The 17,887-nt window shown below is 48.9% G+C and overlaps 1 long non-coding RNA gene across 1 annotated transcript; it reads left to right on the forward strand.

Annotated features, from left to right (window-relative positions):
* The first annotated feature begins 8,337 nt into the window (after positions 1 to 8,337).
* Positions 8,338 to 10,580, forward strand: LOC133493216 (uncharacterized). Its single transcript, XR_009792896.1, has 3 exons — positions 8,338 to 8,657; positions 9,288 to 9,896; positions 10,510 to 10,580. It is a non-coding gene; the product is annotated as an uncharacterized LOC133493216 (long non-coding RNA).
* The last annotated feature ends 7,307 nt before the right edge of the window (positions 10,581 to 17,887 follow it).

Consider the following 17,887-nt stretch of genomic DNA (forward strand, 5'->3'; position numbering starts at 1 on the left):
ACCATGCCTGGTTCATGTCCGTGCACCCTAAGTGTGGAAGTCATGGTTGTCATTCATCCATCCAGCACAACCAGTGTGGAATTCATGGTTGCCTTTCATCCATTCAGCACAACCGTTGCGCTGCAAATCCCGCTTGTGGGTGTCCTTCACACGCATACCATGCCTGGTTCATGCCGTGCACCCTAAGTGTGGAAGTCATGGTTGTCATTCATCCATCCAACACAACCAGTGTGGAATTCATGGTGCCTTTCATCCATTCAGCACAACCGTTGCGCTGCAAGCCCGCTTGTGGGTGTCCTTCACCCGCATACAATGCCTAGTTCATGTTCTGTGCACCCTAAGTGTGGTAGTCTGGTTGCCTTTCAGCCATCCAGCACAACCAGTGCGCTGGAAGCCCCCTCTTTGGTGAATAATTCCCATCGCATTACCATGCCTGGTTCATGACCGCGCACGCTAAGTTTGGAAAGAAGTCATGGTTGTCCATTCATACAGCCAGCAAACTTTGCGCGGAAGACTGCTTGCGGGGAGCCCCCCTTTTTTTCACCAGCATACCATACATGGTTCATGCCCGCGCACCCGAAGTGTGGAAGTCATGGTTGTCATTCAACCAGCCAGAACAACCAGTCTGGAAGTCATGGTTGCCTTTCATCAATTCAGCACAAACGTTGCGCTGGGCAGCCTGCTTGTGGGTTTCCTTCACACGCATACCATGCCTGGTTCATGTCCGTGTGCACCCTAAGTGTGGATGTCAGTTGTCAATCATCCCACCCAGCACAACCAGTCTGGAAGTCATGGTTTTTGCCTTTCATCCATGCAGCACAACCGTTGCGCTACAAGCCCGCTTGCGGGTGTCCTTCACCGCACACCATGCCTGGTTCATGTCCGTGCACCCGTGGTGTTGAAGTAATGGCTGCCTTTTATCCATCCAGCACAACCAGTAAGCTGGAAGCCCTTTTGGGTGCGTCTTCCCATTGGATACCATGCCTGGTTCATGCCCGCGCACGCTAAGTTTGGAAGTCATGGTTGTCATTAATACAGCCAGCACAACCAGTTCTTTGGAAGCCCGCTTGGGTGCGTCCCCCCCCCCCCCCCAGCATACCATGCATGGTTCATGCCCGCGCTCCCTAAATGTGGAAGTCACAGTTCTCTTTCATCCAGCCACCACAACCATTGCTCTGCACGCCCGCTTGCGGATGTCCTTCACCCGCATACCATGCCTGGTTGATGCCCGCGCATGCTAAGTTTGGAAGTCATGGTTGTCATTCATCCACTCAGCACGACCAGTGCGCTGGAAGCCCGCTTGGGTGCGTTCCCCCCCAGCATACCATGCCTTGTTCTTGCCCGTGCACCCTAAGTGTGGAAGTCATGGTTGCCTTTCATCCATCCAGCCCAACCAGTGCGCTGGAAGCCCTCTTGGGTGCGTCTTCCCATCGCATACCATGCCTGGTTCATGCCCGCGCATGCTAAGTGTGGAAGTCATGGTTGCCTTTCATCCACCCAGCACAACCAGTGTGGAAGTCATGGTTGTCATTCAACCACCCAGCACAACCAGTCTGGAAGTCATGGTTGCCTTTCATCCGTGCAGCACAACCGTTGCGCTGCAAGCCCGCTTGCGGGTGTCCTTCACCCGCATACCATGCCTGGTTCATGCCCGCGCTCCCTAAATGTGGAAGTCACAGTTCTCTTTCATCCAGCCAGCACAAGCAGTGCGGAAGTCACGGTTGTAATTCATTCAGCCAGCACAACCAGTGCGGAAGTCACGGTTGTCATTCATCCAGGCAACCCAACTATTGCGCTGGAAGCCCGCTTTGGGGTGTCCTTAACGTGCATACCATACCTGGTTCATGACCGCGCACCCTAAGTATGGAAGTCATGGTTGTCATTCATCTAGCCAGCACAACCAGTGTGGAAGTCACGGTTGTCATTCATCCAGCCAGCACAACCATTGCGCTGCAAGCCTGCTTGCGGGTGTCCTTCACCCGCATACCATGCCTGGTTCATGCCCGCGCTCCCTAAGTGTGGAAGTCATGGTTGTCATTCATCCATCCAGCATAACCAGTGCGGACGTCAAGGTTGTCATTCATCCAGCCACCACAACCTGCGCGCTGAAAGCCCACACACAGGTGTCCTTCTTCCGCGTAACATGCGTTGTTCATGCCCGTGTGCTCTAAGTGTCGAAGTCATGGTAGTCATTCAACTAGTGCGCTGGAAGCCCGCTTGGGTGCGTTCCCCCTGCATACCATGCCTGGTTCATGCCCAGACACACTAAGTGCGGAAGTCATGGTTGTCATTCATCCAGCCAGCACAGCCAATGTGAAAGTCATTGTGGCCTTTCATCCATCCATTACAAACATTGCGCTGGGAGCCCGCTTGGGTGTGTCCCCCACCCCCAGCATACCTTGCCTGGTTCATGCCCGCGCTCCCTAAGTGTGGAAGTCATTGTTGTCATTCATCCAGCCAGCACAACCATGCGGAAGTCACGGTTGTCATTCATTCAGTGAGCACAACCAGTGCGGAAGTCACGGTTGTCATTCATCCAGGCAACACAACTATTGCGCTCGAAGCCCGCTTGGGGGTGTCCTTCACGCGCATACCATGCATAGTTCATGCCCACGCTCCCTAAGTGTGTAAGTCACGGTTGTCTTTCATCCAGCCACTATAACCATTGATCTACACGCCCGCTTGCGGGTGTCCATCACCCGCACGCCATGCCTGTTTCATGCCCGCGCACGTTAAGTGTAGAATTCATGGCTGTCATTCATCCAGCAAGCACAACCAGTGTGGAAGTCATGGTGGCCTTTCATCAATCCAGCACAACCATTGCGCTGCAATTCCGCTTGCGGGTGTCCTTCACCCGCACACCATGCCTGGTTCATTTCCGTGCACCCTTGGTGTTGAAGTAATGGCTGCCTTTTATCCATCCAGCACAACCAGTAAGCTTGAAGCCCTCTTGGGTGCGTCTTCCCATCGGATACCATGCCTGGTTCATGCCCGCGCACGCTAAGTTTTGAAGTCATGGTTGTCATTCATCCAGCCAGCACAACCAGTGCGCTGGAAGCCCGCTTGGGTGTGCCCCCCAGCATACAATGCCTGGTTCATGCCCGGGTAACCTAAGTGTGGTCATCATGGTTGCCTTTCATCCAGCCAGCACAACTAGTGTGGAAGTCACGGTTGTCATTCATCCAGGCAACACAACTATTGCGCTGGAAGCCTGCTTGGTGAAGTCCTTCAAACGGTAACCATGCATGGTTCATGCCCGCGCTCCCTAATTGTGGAAGTCATGGTTGTCATTCATCCATACAGCACAACCAGTGCGGAAGTCACGGTTGTCATTCATCCAGCCACCACAACCTGCGCGCTGCAAGCCCGCTTGCAAGTGTCCTTCTTCCGCGTAACATGCGTTGTTCATGCCCGTGTGCTCTAAGTGTCGAAGTCATGGTAGTCATTCAACTAGTGCGCTGGAAGCCCGCTTGGGTGCGTTCCCCCTGCATACCATGCCTGGTTCATGCCCAGACACACTAAGTGCGGAAGTCATGGTTGTCATTCATCCAGCCAGCACAGCCAATGTGAAAGTCATTGTGGCCTTTCATCCATCCATTACAAACATTGCGCTGGGAGCCCGCTTGGGTGTGTCCCCCACCCCCAGCATACCTTGCCTGGTTCATGCCCGCGCTCCCTAAGTGTGGAAGTCATTGTTGTCATTCATCCATACAGCACAACCAGTGCGGAAGTCACGGTTGTCATTCATCCAGCCACGACAACCTGCGCGCTGCAAGCCCGCTTGCGAGTGTCCTTCTTACGCGTAACATGCGTTGTTCATGCCCGTGTGCTCTAAGTGTGGAAGTCATGGTCGTCATTCAACTAGTGCGCTGGAAACCCGCTTGGATGCGTTCCCCCTGCATACCATGCCTGGTTCATGCCCGCACACCCTTAGTGCGGAAGTCACGGTTGTCATTTATCCAGGCAACACAACTATTGCGCTGGAAGCCTGCTTGGGGAAGTCCTTCAAACGGATACCATGACTGGTTCATGCCCGCACTCCCTAAGTGTGGAAGTTATGGTGGTCATTCATCCATTCAGCACAACCAGTGCGGAAGTCACAGTTGTCATTCATCCAGCCACCACAACCTGCGCGCTGCAAGCCCGCTTGCGAGTGTCCTTCTTCCGCGTAACATGCGTTGTTCATGCCCGTGTGCTCTAAGTGTGGAAGTCATGGTAGTCATTCAACTAGTGCGCTGGAAGCCCGATTGGGTGCGTTCCCCCTGCATACCATGCCTGGTTCATGCCCGGACACACTAAGTGCGGAAGTCATGGTTGTCATTCATCCAGCCAGCACAGCCAATGTGAAAGTCATTGTGGCCTTTCATCCATCCATTACAAACATTGCGCTGGGAGCCCGCTTGGGTGTGTCCCCCACCCCCAGCATACCATGCCTGGTTCATGCCCGCGCTCCCTAAGTGTGGAAGTCATTGTTGTCATTCATCCATACAGCACAACCAGTGCGGAAGTCACGGTTGTCATTCATCCAGCCACGACAACCTGCGCGCTGCAAGCCCGCTTGCGAGTGTCCTTCTTACGCGTAACATGCGTTGTTCATGCCCGTGTGCTCTAAGTGTGGAAGTCATGGTCGTCATTCAACTAGTGCGCTGGAAACCCGCTTGGATGCGTTCCCCCTGCATACCATGCCTGGTTCATGCCCGCACTCCCTAAGTGTGGAAGTTATGGTGGTCATTCATCCATTCAGCACAACCAGTGCGGAAGTCACAGTTGTCATTCATCCAGCCACCACAACCTGCGCGCTGCAAGCCCGCTTGCGAGTGTCCTTCTTCCGCGTAACATGCGTTGTTCATGCCCGTGTGCTCTAAGTGTGGAAGTCATGGTAGTCATTCAACTAGTGCGCTGGAAGCCCGATTGGGTGCGTTCCCCCTGCATACCATTTCTGGTTCTTGCCCGCAAACCCTAAGTGTGGAAGTCATATTTGCCTTTCATCCATCCAACACAACCAATGCGTTGCAAGCCTGATTGCGGATTTCCTTCGCCCGCTTGCGGGTGTCCTTCACTCGCATACCATGCTTGGTTCATGCCTGCGCACCCTAAGTGTGGAAGTCATGGTTGTCATTCATCCAACTCGAACAACCAGTGCGGAAGTAAAATATTTCATTCACCCAGCCCGCGCTACCAGTGGGTTTGAAGCCCGCATGCGGGTGTCCTTCACCCGCATACCATGCCTGGTTCATGCCCGCGCACCCCAAGTGTGGAAGTAATGGCTGTCATATATTCAGCCAGCACAACAAGTCCGCTAGAAGCCCGCTTGCGGGTGTCCTTCACCCGCATAACATGCGTTGTTCATTCCCGTCGCCCTCAGTGTTAAAGTCATGGTTGCCTTTCATCCATCCAGCACAACTGTTGCACTGCAAGAACGCTTGCGGGTGCCCTTCACCCGTATACCATGCCTGGTCCATGTCCGTGCACCCTAACTGTGGAAGTCATGGTTGCCTTTCATCCATCAAGCACAATCAGTGCGCTGCAAGCCCGCTTTCGGGTGTCCTTCAGCCGCATACCATGCCTGGTTCATGCCCGCGCACGCTAAGTTTGGAAGTCATGGTTGTCATTCATCCACCCAGCACAACCAGTGCGCTGGAAGCCCGCTTGGGTGTGTCCCCCCCCAGCATACCATGCCTGGTTCATGCCCGCGCACCCTAAGTGTGCAAGTCATGCTTGCCTTTCATCCAGCCAGCACAACCAGTGCGGAAGTCACGGTTGTCATTCATCCAGGCAACACAACTATTGCGCTGGAAATCTGCTTGGTGAAGTCCTTCAAACGGTAACCATGCCTGGTTCACGGCCGCGCTCCCTAAGTGTGGAAGTCATGGTTGTCATTCATCCATACAGCACAACCAGTGCGGAAGTCACAGTTGTCATTCATCCAGCCACCACAACCTGCGCGCTGCAAGCCCGCTTGCGAGTGACCTTCTTCCGCGTAACATGCGTTGTTCATGCCCGTGTGCTCTAAGTGTGGAAGTCATGGTAATCATTTAACTAGTGCGCTGGAAGCCCGCTTGGGTGCGTTCCCCCTGCATACCATGCCTGGTTAATGCCCGCACACCCTAAATGCGGAAGTCACGGTTGTCATTTATCCAGGCAACACAACTATTGCTCTGGAAGCCTGCTTGGGGAAGTCCTTCAAACGGATACCATGCCTGGTTCATGCCCGCGGTCCCGAAGTGTGGAAGTCATGATTGTCATTCATCCATCCAGCACAACCAGTGCGGAAGTCACTGTTGTCATTCATTTAGCCACCACAACCTGCGCGCTGCATGCCCGCTTGCAGTTGTCCTTCTTCCGTGTAACATGCGTTGTTCATGCCCGTGTGCTCTAAGAGTGGAAGTCATGGTCGTCATTCAACTAGTGCGCTGGAAGCCCGCTTGGGTGCGTTCCCAGCTGCATACCATGCTTGGTTCATGCCCGCAAACCCGAAGTGTGGAAGTCATGGTTGCCTTTCATCCATCCAGCAGAACCATTGCGCTGCAAGCCTGATTGCGGATGTCCTTCGCCCGCTTGCGGGTGTCCTTCACCCACATACAATACCTGGTTCATGCCTGCGCACCCTAAGTGTGGAAGTCATGGTTGTCATTTATCCAACTAGAACAAACAGTGCGGAAGTCACATATTCCATTCACCCAGCCCGCGCTACCAGTGGGTTTGAAGCCCGCATGCGGGTGTCCCTCACCCGCATACCAAGCCTGGTTAATGCCCACGCAAACTAAGTGGGGAAGTCATGGTTGCCATTCATTCAGCCAGCACAACAAGTCCGCTAGAAGCACGCTTGCGGGTGTCCTTCACCCGCATAACATGCGTTGTTCATTCCCGTTGCCCTAAGTGTTAAAGTCATGGTTGCCTTTCATCCATCCAGCACAACCGTTGCAATGCAAGCACGCTTGCGGGTGCCCTTCACCCGCATACCATGCCTGGTCCATGTCCGTGCACCCTAAGTGTGGAAGTCATGGTTGCCTTTCATCCATCGAGCACAATCAGTGCGCTGGAAGCCCTCTTGGGTGCGTCTTCCCATCGCATCCCATGCCTGTTTCATGCCCGTGCACCCAAAGTGTGGAAGTCATGGTAGTCATTCAACTAGTGCGCTTTAAGCCCGCTTGGGTGCGTTCCCCTCTGCATACCATGCCTGGTTCATGCCCGCAAACCCTAAGTTTGGAGTCATGGTTGCCTTTTATCCATCCAGCACAACCATTGCGCTGCAAACCTTTTTGCGGGTGTCCTTCGCCCGCTTGCGGGTGTCCTTCACCCGCATACAATACCTGGTTCATGCCTGCGCACCCTAAGTGTGGAAGTCATGGTTGTCATTCATCCAACTAGAACAAAGAGTGTGGAAGTCACATATTTCATTCACCCAGCCCGCGCTACCAGTGGGTTGGAAGCCCGCGTGCGGGTGTCCTTCACCCGCATACGATGCCTGGTTCATGCCCGCGCTCCCTAACAATGCGCCTGCGAGGAGGTACTTCTCCGCTGCAAAGGGTTTTTGGGCCTCGAATACAAAAAGGAACTCCGCGTTAGGAGCAGCCACCGGGTGCATGTAAGTCGGTGGACCGGAATCCGGCCACCCACCCTGATTTGTGTTTAACATGATTAGGAATATCGATGTTTAGAAAGTTAGCAGTGTGCTTCACAACAGGTGCCTTGATAAAAATTATAAAAAGACATTCCGCCGCTTGCCGAAAATGAGAAAATGGGAAGATGGGGTTGTATTGGGAGGATGACGAGGACTGGGCGGAGGCCCGGTACAGGAGGTGCCGCAGGCCTACACGAGGCTTCTGGGGTGCGATGGCGTGGCGCAGGGTGGGTCGATGTCCGCAGGCACACACACACACCACACACACACACACACACACACACACACCACACACACACACACACACACACACACACACACGCACACACACACCATTCCAGCCCTAACCCGAAATCGCCCCTCCGCGCGCACAGGGAGGAGGGGGAAAGTGAAATCTCATGTCTTCTTTGTCTTATAGGCCCGAACGGAGACATTTCCTGGGTGCCAGTGAATCACAGACCTTGAGGCCAGGGAGACAGACAAAATTACAACATGTGTATAAAAGGGTCTATGCGTCAATGCATGTTGTGTGCGTGTGTGTGTGTGTATATATATATATATATATATATATATATATATATATATATATATATATATATATATATTCACACGTGCTTGCGCGGCAAAATGACAACACAGGAGTTATTTAGACAGCCAGGGTTTTAAACATCATTTGTACATTGTTTAAAATATTGTACATATCGTAGGAGTGCTTCCTACGGGATGCCGTGATTTCATTGCCCCGTCTAGGACCTACTGTGGTGTTTGTCTTCACTCGCACCTGTGGTGGAAAAAAAAAAGCGATGCTTCGAGTCTGGCAGTACCTCTGCAGACCCACCAGGTGGCGACTGTGGGAAGGATGCCGAGCAGGACAAGAGAGGAAAAACTCCGTCAGGAGGGGTCAGGGCTTCCTGTATGGAGGACCCGTCCGGAACAATGCGCATGCGAGGATGTACTTCTCTGCTGCAAAGGGTTTTTGGGCTTCGGATATAAAAAAAAAGAAATCCGCGTTAGTAGCAGCCACCGGGTGCATGTAAGTCGGTGGACCGGAATCTGGCCACCTGCCCTGATTTGTGTTTAACATGATTAGCAATATCAACGTTTAGAAAGTTAGCAGTGTGCTTCCGTATTGACAGAGGCTCAGCATATAGCCTAAACGTTGACGTATAGCACACATAGAACGCGTTGGCTAACATACACAGACTGATTTCATTGTTAGAAACCTGATGTAATGTTTTTTTATATAAGTTTATCAAACAAGTGTGTATATATAAAACGCTGGTTGTTCATGAAGAAGAAACGATCTTGAACACTTGATTAGGACACCTGGACTGTACAGAATAGACTGTATCATAGGCACAACAGGTGCCTTTATAAAAATTATAAAAAGACATTCCGCTGCTTGCCGAACACGAGGAAAACGGGAAGATGGGGCGGTAATGGGAGGATTATGAGGACTGGGCGGACGCCCGGTACAGGAGGCGACGCAGGCCGACACGATGCTTCTGGGGGCGCGATTGCGTGGCGCAGGGGGGGGGCTCGATGTCCGCAGGCACACACACACACACACACACACACCATTCCAGCCCTCACCCGAAATCGCCCCTCTGCGCGCACGGGGACGAGGGGGAACGCGAAATCTCATGTCTTCTTTGTCTTACAGGCCCGAACGGAGACATCTCCTGGGGGCCAATGAATCACAGACCTTGAGGCCAGGGAGACAGACTAAATTACATATATGTGTAAAAAAGGGTCTATGCGTCAATGCATGTTTTCTTGGTTATGTGTGTGTATATATATATATATATATATATATATATATATATATAAACCCTGAGACTCATACGTGCTTGCGCGGCAAAACGGCAACACAGGAGTTATTTAGACAGCCAGGGTTTTAAACATCATTTGTACAATGTTTAAAATTTTGTATACATTGTAGAAGTGCTTCCTACGGGTTGCCGTGATTTCCTTGCCCCGTCTATGACCTACTGTGGTGTTTGTCTTCACTCGTGCCTGTGGTGGAAAAAAAAAAAGCGATGCTTCGAGGCTGGCAGTACCTCTGCAGACCCACCAGATGGCGACTGTGGGAAGGATGCCGAGCAGGACGAGAGAGGAATAACTCCGTCAGGAGGGGTCAGGATTTCCTGTATGGAGGACCCGTCCGGAACAATGCGCATGCATCTGCGAGGAGGTACTTCTCTGCTGCAAAGGGTTTTTGGGCCTCGGACAAAAAAAGGAAGTCCGCGTTAGGAGCAGCCACCGGGTGCATGTAAGTCGGTGGACCGGAATCCGGCCACCTGCCCTGATTTGTGTTTAACATGATTAGCAATATCAATGTTTAGAAAGTTAGCAGTGTGCTTCCGTATTGATAGAGGCTAAGCATATAGCCTAAACGTTGACGTATAGCACACATAGAACGCATTGGCTAACATACACAGACTGATTTCACTGTTAGAAACCTGATGTAATGTTTGTATAAATTTATGAAACAAGTGTGTATATATAAAACGATGGTTGTTCATGAATACAAGAAACGTTCTTTAACACTTTATTAGGACACCTGGACATTACAGAATAGACTTTTTATCATAGGCACAACAGGTGCCTTTATAAAAATTATAAAAAGACATTCCGCTGCTTGCCGAACACGAGGAAAACGGGAAGATGGGGCGGTATTGGGAGGGTGACGAGGACTGGGCGGACGCCCGGTACAGGAGGCGCCGCAGGCCTACACGAGGCTTCTGGGGGCACGATGGCGTGGCGCAGTGTGGGTCGATGTCCGCAGGCACACACACACCATTCCAGCCCTCACCCGAAATCGCCCCTCCGCGCGCACGGGGACGAGGGGGAACGCAAAATCTCATGTCTTCTTCTTCTTACAGGCCCGAACGGAGACATCTCCTGGAGGCCAATGAATCACAGACCTTGAGGCCAGGGAGACAGACTAAATTACATATATGTGTAAATAGGGTCTATGCGTCAATGCATGTTTTCTTGGTTATGTGTGTGTATATATATGTATATAAACCCTGAGACTCATACGTGCTTGCGCGGCAAAACGGCAACACAGGAGTTATTTAGACAGCCAGGGTTTTAAACATCATTTGTACAATGTTTAAAATTTTGTATACATTGTAGAAGTGCTTCCTACGGGTTGCCGTGATTTCCTTGCCCCGTCTAGGACCTACTGTGGTGTTTGTCTTCACTCGCGCCTGTGGTGGAAAAAAAAAAAAGCGATGCTTCGAGGCTGGCAGTACCTCTGCAGAGCCACCAGATGGCGACTGTGGGAAGGATGCCGAGCAGGACGAGAGAGGAATAACTCCGTCAGGAGGGGTCAGGATTTCCTGTATGGAGGACCCGTCCGGAACAATGCGCATGCATCTGCGAGGAGGTACTTCTCTGCTGCAAAGGGTTTTTGGGCCTCGGACAAAAAAAGGAAGTCCGCGTTAGGAGCAGCCACCGGGTGCATGTAAGTCGGTGGACCGGAATCCGGCCACCTGCCCTGATTTGTGTTAACATGATTAGCAATATCAATGTTTAGAAAGTTAGCAGTGTGCTTCCGTATTGATAGAGGCTAAGCATATAGCCTAAACGTTGACGTATAGCACACATAGAACGCATTGGCTAACATACACAGACTGATTTCACTGTTAGAAACCTGATGTAATGTTTGTATAAATTTATGAAACAAGTGTGTATATATAAAACGATGGTTGTTCATGAATACAAGAAACGTTCTTTAACACTTTATTAGGACACCTGGACATTACAGAATAGACTTTTTATCATAGGCACAACAGGTGCCTTTATAAAAATTATAAAAAGACATTCCGCTGCTTGCCGAACACGAGGAAAACGGGAAGATGGGGCGGTAATGGGAGGATTACGAGGACTGGGCGGACGCCCGGTACAGGAGGCGACGCAGGCCTACACGAGGCTTCTGGGGGCGCGATAGCGTGGCACAGGTGGGGGGTCGATGTCCGCAGGCACACACACACATTCCAGCGCTCACCCGAAATCGCCCCTCCGCGCGCACGGGGACGAGGGGGAACGCGAAATCTCATGTCTTCTTTGTCTTACAGGCCCGAACGGAGACATCTCCTGGAGGCCAATGAATCACAGACCTTGAGGCCAGGGAGACAGACTAAATTACATATATGTGTAAAAAAGGGTCTATGCATCAATGCATGTTTTCTTGGTTATGTGTGTGTATAAATATATATAAATTATATATATATATATATATATATATAATATATATATATATATATACATATATATAAACCCTGATACTCACACGTGCTTGCGCGGCAAAACGACAACACAGGAGTTATTTAGACAGCCAGGGTTTTAAACATCATTTGTACATTGTTTAAAATATTGTATATATCGTAGGAGTGCTTCCTACGGGATGCCGTGATTTCATTGCCCCAACTAGGACCTACTGTGGTGTTTGTCTTCACTAGAACCTGCGGTGGAAAAAAAAAAAAAAGTGATGCTTCGAGGCTGGCAGTACCTCTGCAGACCCACCAGATGGCAACTGTGGGAAGGATGCCAAGCAGGACGAGAGAGGAAGAACTCCGTCAGGAGGGGTCAGGATTTCCTGTATGGAGGACCCGTCCAGAACAATGCGCATGCGCCTGCGAGGAGGTACTTCTCTGCTGCAAAGGGTTTTTGGGCCTCGGATAAAAAAAGGAAGTCCACGTTAGGAGCAGCCACCGGGTGCATGTAAGTCGGTGGACCGGAATCCGGCCACCCGCCCTCATTTGTGTTTAACATGATGAGCAATATCGATGTTTAGAAAGTTAGCAGTGTGCTTCCGTATTGATAGAGGCTAAGTATTTTTCCTAATCGTTGACGTATAGCACACACAGAACGCGTTGGCTAACATACACAGACTGATTTCACTGTTAGAAACCTGATGTAATGTTTGTTTAAATTTATGAAACAACTGTGTATATATAAAACGGTTGTTCATGAAGACAAGAAACGTTCTTGAACACTTTATTAGGACACCTGGACTGGAGAGAATAGACTTTGTATAATAGGCACAACAGGTGCCTTTATAAAAATTATAAAAAGACATTCCGCTGCTTGCCGAACACGAGGAAAACAAGAAGATGGGGCGGTCTTGGGAGGATGACGAGGACATGTGCGGACGCCCGGTACAGGAGGCGCCGCAGGCCTACACGAGGCTTCTGGGGGCACAATGGCGTGATGCAATGTGGGTCGATGTCCGCAGGCACACACACACACACCATTCCAGCCCTAACCCGAAATCGCCCCTCCGTGCGCACGGGGACGAGGGGGAAAGTGAAATCTCATGTCTTCTTTGTCTTACAGGCCAGAACGGAGACATCTCCTGGGGGCCAATGAATCACAGACCTTGAGAATGGGGAGACAGACTAAATTCCACATATGTGTATGAAAGGGTCTATGCGTGAATGCATGTTTCTGGTTAGTGTGTGTGTGTGTGTGTGTGTGTGTGTGTGTGTGTGGTGTGTGTGTGTGTGTGTGTGTATATATATATATAAATATATATATACAAACCTGATACTCATACGTGCTTGCACGGCAACACAGGAGTTATTTAGACAGCCAGGGTTTTAAACATCATTTGTACATTGAAAAATATGTATATATCGTAGGAGTGCTTCCTACGGGATGCCGTGATTTCCTTGCCCCGTCTAGGACCTACTGTGGTGTTTGTCTTCACTAGAGCCTGCGGTGGAAAAAAAAAAAAAGTGATGCTTCGAGGCTGGCAGTACCTCTGCAGACCCACCAGATGGCGACTGTCAGGAACTCCGTCAGGAGGGGTTAGGGCTTCCTGTATGGAGGACCCGTCTGGAACAATGCGCATGCGAGGAGGTACTTCTCTGCTGCAAAGGGATTTTGGGCCTCGGATATAAAAAAAAGAAATCCGCGTTAGTAGCAGCCACCGGGTGCATGTAAGTCGGTGGACCGGAATCCGGCCACCCGCCCTCATTTGTGTTTAACATGATGAGCAATATCGATGTTTAGAAAGTTAGCAGTGTGCTTCCGTATTGATAGAGGCTAAGTATTTTTCCTAATCGTTGACGTATAGCACACACAGAACGCGTTGGCTAACATACACAGACTGATTTCACTGTTAGAAACCTGATGTAATGTTTGTTTAAATTTATGAAACAACTGTGTATATATAAAACGGTTGTTCATGAAGACACAGAAACGTTCTTGAACACTTTATTAGGACACCTGGACTGGAGAGAATAGACTTTGTATAATAGGCACAACAGGTGCCTTTATAAAAATTATAAAAAGACATTCCGCTGCTTGCCGAACACGAGGAAAACAAGAAGATGGGGGGGCGGTCTTGGGAGGATGACGAGGACTGTGCGGACGCCCGGTACAGGAGGCGCCGCAGGCCTACACGAGGCTTCTGGGGGCACAGATGGCGTGATGCAATGTGGGTCGATGTCCGCAGGCACACACACACACACCATTCCAGCCCTAACCCGAAATCGCCCCTCCGTGCGCACGGGACGGAGGGGGGAAAGTGAAATCTCATGTCTTCTTTGTCTTACAGGCCAGAACGGAGACATCTCCTGGGGGCCAATGAATCACAGACCTTGAGAAGGGGAGACAGACTAAATTCCACATATGTGTATGAAAGGGTCTATGCGTGAATGCATGTTTTCTTGGTTATGTGTGTGTGTGTGTGTGTGTGTGTGTGTGTGTGTGTGTGTGTGTGTATATATATAAATATATATATATATACAAACCCTGATACTCATACGTGCTTGCACGGCAACACAGGAGTTATTTAGACAGCCAGGGTTTTAAACATCATTTGTACATTGTATCGTAGGAGTGCTTCCTACGGGATGCCGTGATTTCCTTGCCCCGTCTAGGACCTACTGTGGTGTTTGTCTTCACTAGAGCCTGCGGTGGAAAAAAAAAAAAAAGTGATGCTTCGAGGCTGGCAGTACCTCTGCAGACCCACCAGATGGCGACTGTCAGGAACTCCGTCAGGAGGGGTTAGGGCTTCCTGTATGGAGGACCCGTCTGGAACAATGCGCATGCGAGGAGGTACTTCTCTGCTGCAAAGGGTTTTTGGGCCTCGGATATAAAAAAAAGAAATCACGTTAGTAGCAGCCACCGGGTGCATGTAAGTCGGTGGACCGGAATCTGGCCACCTGCCCTGATTTGTGTTTAACATGATTAGCAATATCAATGTTTAGAAAGTTCCAGTGTGCTTCCGTATTGACAGAGGCTCAGCATATAGCCTAAACGTTGACGTATAGCACACATAGAACGCGTTGGCTAACATACACAGACTGATTTAATTGTTAGAAACCTGATGTAATGTTTGTATAAATTTATGAAACAAGTGTGTGTATATATAAAACGAGGTTGTTCATGAAGACAAGAAACGTTCTTGAACACTTTATTAGGACACCTGGACTGTACAGAATAGACTTTGTATAATAGGCACAACAGGTGCCTTATAAAAATTATAAAAAGACATTCCGCTGCTTGCGAAAACGAGAGGAAAACGGGAAGATTGGGCGGTATTGGGAGGATGATGAGGACTGGGCGGACGCCCGGTACAGGGGCGCCGCAGGCCTACACGAGGCTTCTGGGGGCGCGATGGCGTGGCGCAGGGGTGGGTCGATGTGTCCGCAGGCACACACACACCATTCCAGCCCTCACCCGAAATCGCTCCTCGCGCGCACGGGGACGAGGGGGAACGCGAAATCTCATGTCTTCTTTGTCTTACAGGCCCGAACGGAGACATCTCCTGGGGGCCAATGAATCACAGACCTTGAAGCCAGGGAGACAGACTAACTTACATATATGTGTTAAAAAGGGTCTATGCGTCAATGCATGTTTTCTTGGTTATGTGTGTGTATATATAAATATATATAAATTATATATATATATATATATATATATGAGAGGGAGTAAAGGAATAGAGTTTGAGCTTAAAGTAGTTCATTAGATGTTGCTACATCTGTGTATAAAGTGTGAGACTGTAAAGTGTGAGCATGTGACTGGTGGAAACGAAACAGGGTATGTGGTGCAAGAATGGAATGTTTTAGAAAAGACGGTGCTAAATGCAAGGAGGAGGAGTGGATGCGGAGAGAGAGGACTCAAGAGCAGTTGGTGGAAAAACTACGTCAAGAAACCACCACCAGGAGGAGCCAGCACGCGATTCTGCAGGGAGGAGTCGGGCCAACATCCGGCGGACCAAAGGAGACCAATGAGAGGAGAGCGCCAAGGATACCTGCAGGAGACACAGAACCAATAGTGAATCAGTAGATTGTACTTTAAAATTGTTCTGGGAAACTCGGATGTAGAGTAACGTCGCCTGAGGGAACAGAGATGTACAGGGTTATAATGAGAGGGACCGAGACCAGGTGTGTGTTGAAGGAATAAATACTGGTGTGTGAAAATACCGGCTTTCCTGATACCTTTCTATTGCAGATGACGTGGTTGATTGTTGGAGAGTGGCAGTTGGGTAAGGTCACAAATTGGAGTAAGATTCTAACTTAGTTTATGATGATTTAGAATAAAATATCCAACAGCTGTAAAAAAGTTACAAACATGAATATTTTTAAACTAAAGCTTTTCTGTTGGTTGCAAAGGCCTGTAATGTTGTGTGGTGGAGAGTTCTATTGGAAACATGCATAAAATTGGCAAGAAAAGCATCCTATATGATGTTAAAGCCAAGTTGAGGAAACTGTGCCATCATGCTCTGAAACGCTGTTTTTGGCTGTAAAAAAGTTACAAACATGAATATTTCCAAAACAAAAGCTTTCCGGTTGGTTCCAACGGCCTGTAATGTTGTGTGGTGGAGATTTCTATAGGAAACATGCATAAAATTGGAAAGAAAAGCATCCTATTTAATTTTATAGCCAAGTTGAGGAAACTGTGCCACCATGCTCTGAAACACTGTTTTTGGCTGTAAAAAAGTTACAAACATGAATATTTCCAAAACTAAAGCTTTTCTTTTGGTTCCAAAGGCCTGTAATGTTGTGTGGTGGAGAGTTCTATAGAAAACATGCATAAAATTGGCAAGAAAAGAATCCTATTTTATAGCCAATTTGAGGAAACTTTGCCACCATGCTCCGAAACGCTGTTTTTGACTGTAAAAAAGTTACAAACGTAAATATTTCCAAAACTAAAGCTTTTCTGTTGGTTCCAAAGGCCTGTAATGTTGTGTGGTGGAGAGTTCTATAGAAAACATGCATAAAATTGGCAAGAAAAGCATCCTATTTGATTTTATAGCCAACTTGAGGAAACTGTGCCACCATGCTCTGAAACGCTGTTTTTGGCAGTGAAAAAGTTACAAACGTGAATATTTCCCAAACTAAAGCTTTTCTGTTGGTTCCAAAGACCTGTAATGTTGTGTGGTGGATAGTTCTATAGAAAACATGCATAAAATTGGCAAGAAAAGCATCCTATTTGATTTTATAGCCAATTTGAGGAAACTGTGCCACCATGCTCCGAAACGCTGTTTTTGGCAGTGAAAAAGTTACAAACGTGAATATTTCCAAAAGTAAAGCTTTTCCGTTGGTTCCAAAGGCCTGTAATGTTGTGTGGTGGAGAGTTCTATAGAAAACATGCATAAAATTGGCAAGAAAAGCATCCTATTTGATTTTATAGCCAAGTTGAGGAAACTGTGCCATCATGCTCTGAAACGCTGTTTTTGGCAGTGAAAAAGTTACAAACGTGAATATTTCCAAAACTAAAGCTTTTCTGTTGGTTCCAAAGGCCTGTAATGTTGTGTGGTGGAGAGTTCTATAGAAAACATGCATAAAATTGGCAAGAAAAGCATCCTATTTGATTTTATAGCCAAGTTGAGGAAACTGTGCCATCATGCTCTGAAACGCTGTTTTTGGCAGTAAAAAAGTTACAAACGTGAATATTTCCAAAACTAAAGCTTTTCCGTTGGTTCCAAAGGCCTGTAATGTTGTGTGGTGGAGAGTTCTATAGAAAACATGCATAAAATTGGCAAGAAAAGCATCCTATTTGATTTTATAGCCAAGTTGAGGAAACGGTGCCATCATGTCCTGAAACGCTGTTTTTGGCAGTAAAAAAGTTACAAACGTGAATATTTCCAAAAGTAAAGCTTTTCCGTTGGTTCCAAAGGCCTGTAATGTTGTGTGGTGGAGAGCTCTATAGAAAACATGCATAAAATTGGCAAGAAAAGCATCCTATTTGATTTTATAGCCAAGTTGAGGAAACTGTGCCATCATGCTCCGAAACGCTGTT

Source organism: Syngnathoides biaculeatus, chromosome 20, assembly GCF_019802595.1.
Source record: "Syngnathoides biaculeatus isolate LvHL_M chromosome 20, ASM1980259v1, whole genome shotgun sequence".
In the NCBI taxonomy this organism is placed as follows: domain Eukaryota; kingdom Metazoa; phylum Chordata; class Actinopteri; order Syngnathiformes; family Syngnathidae; genus Syngnathoides; species Syngnathoides biaculeatus.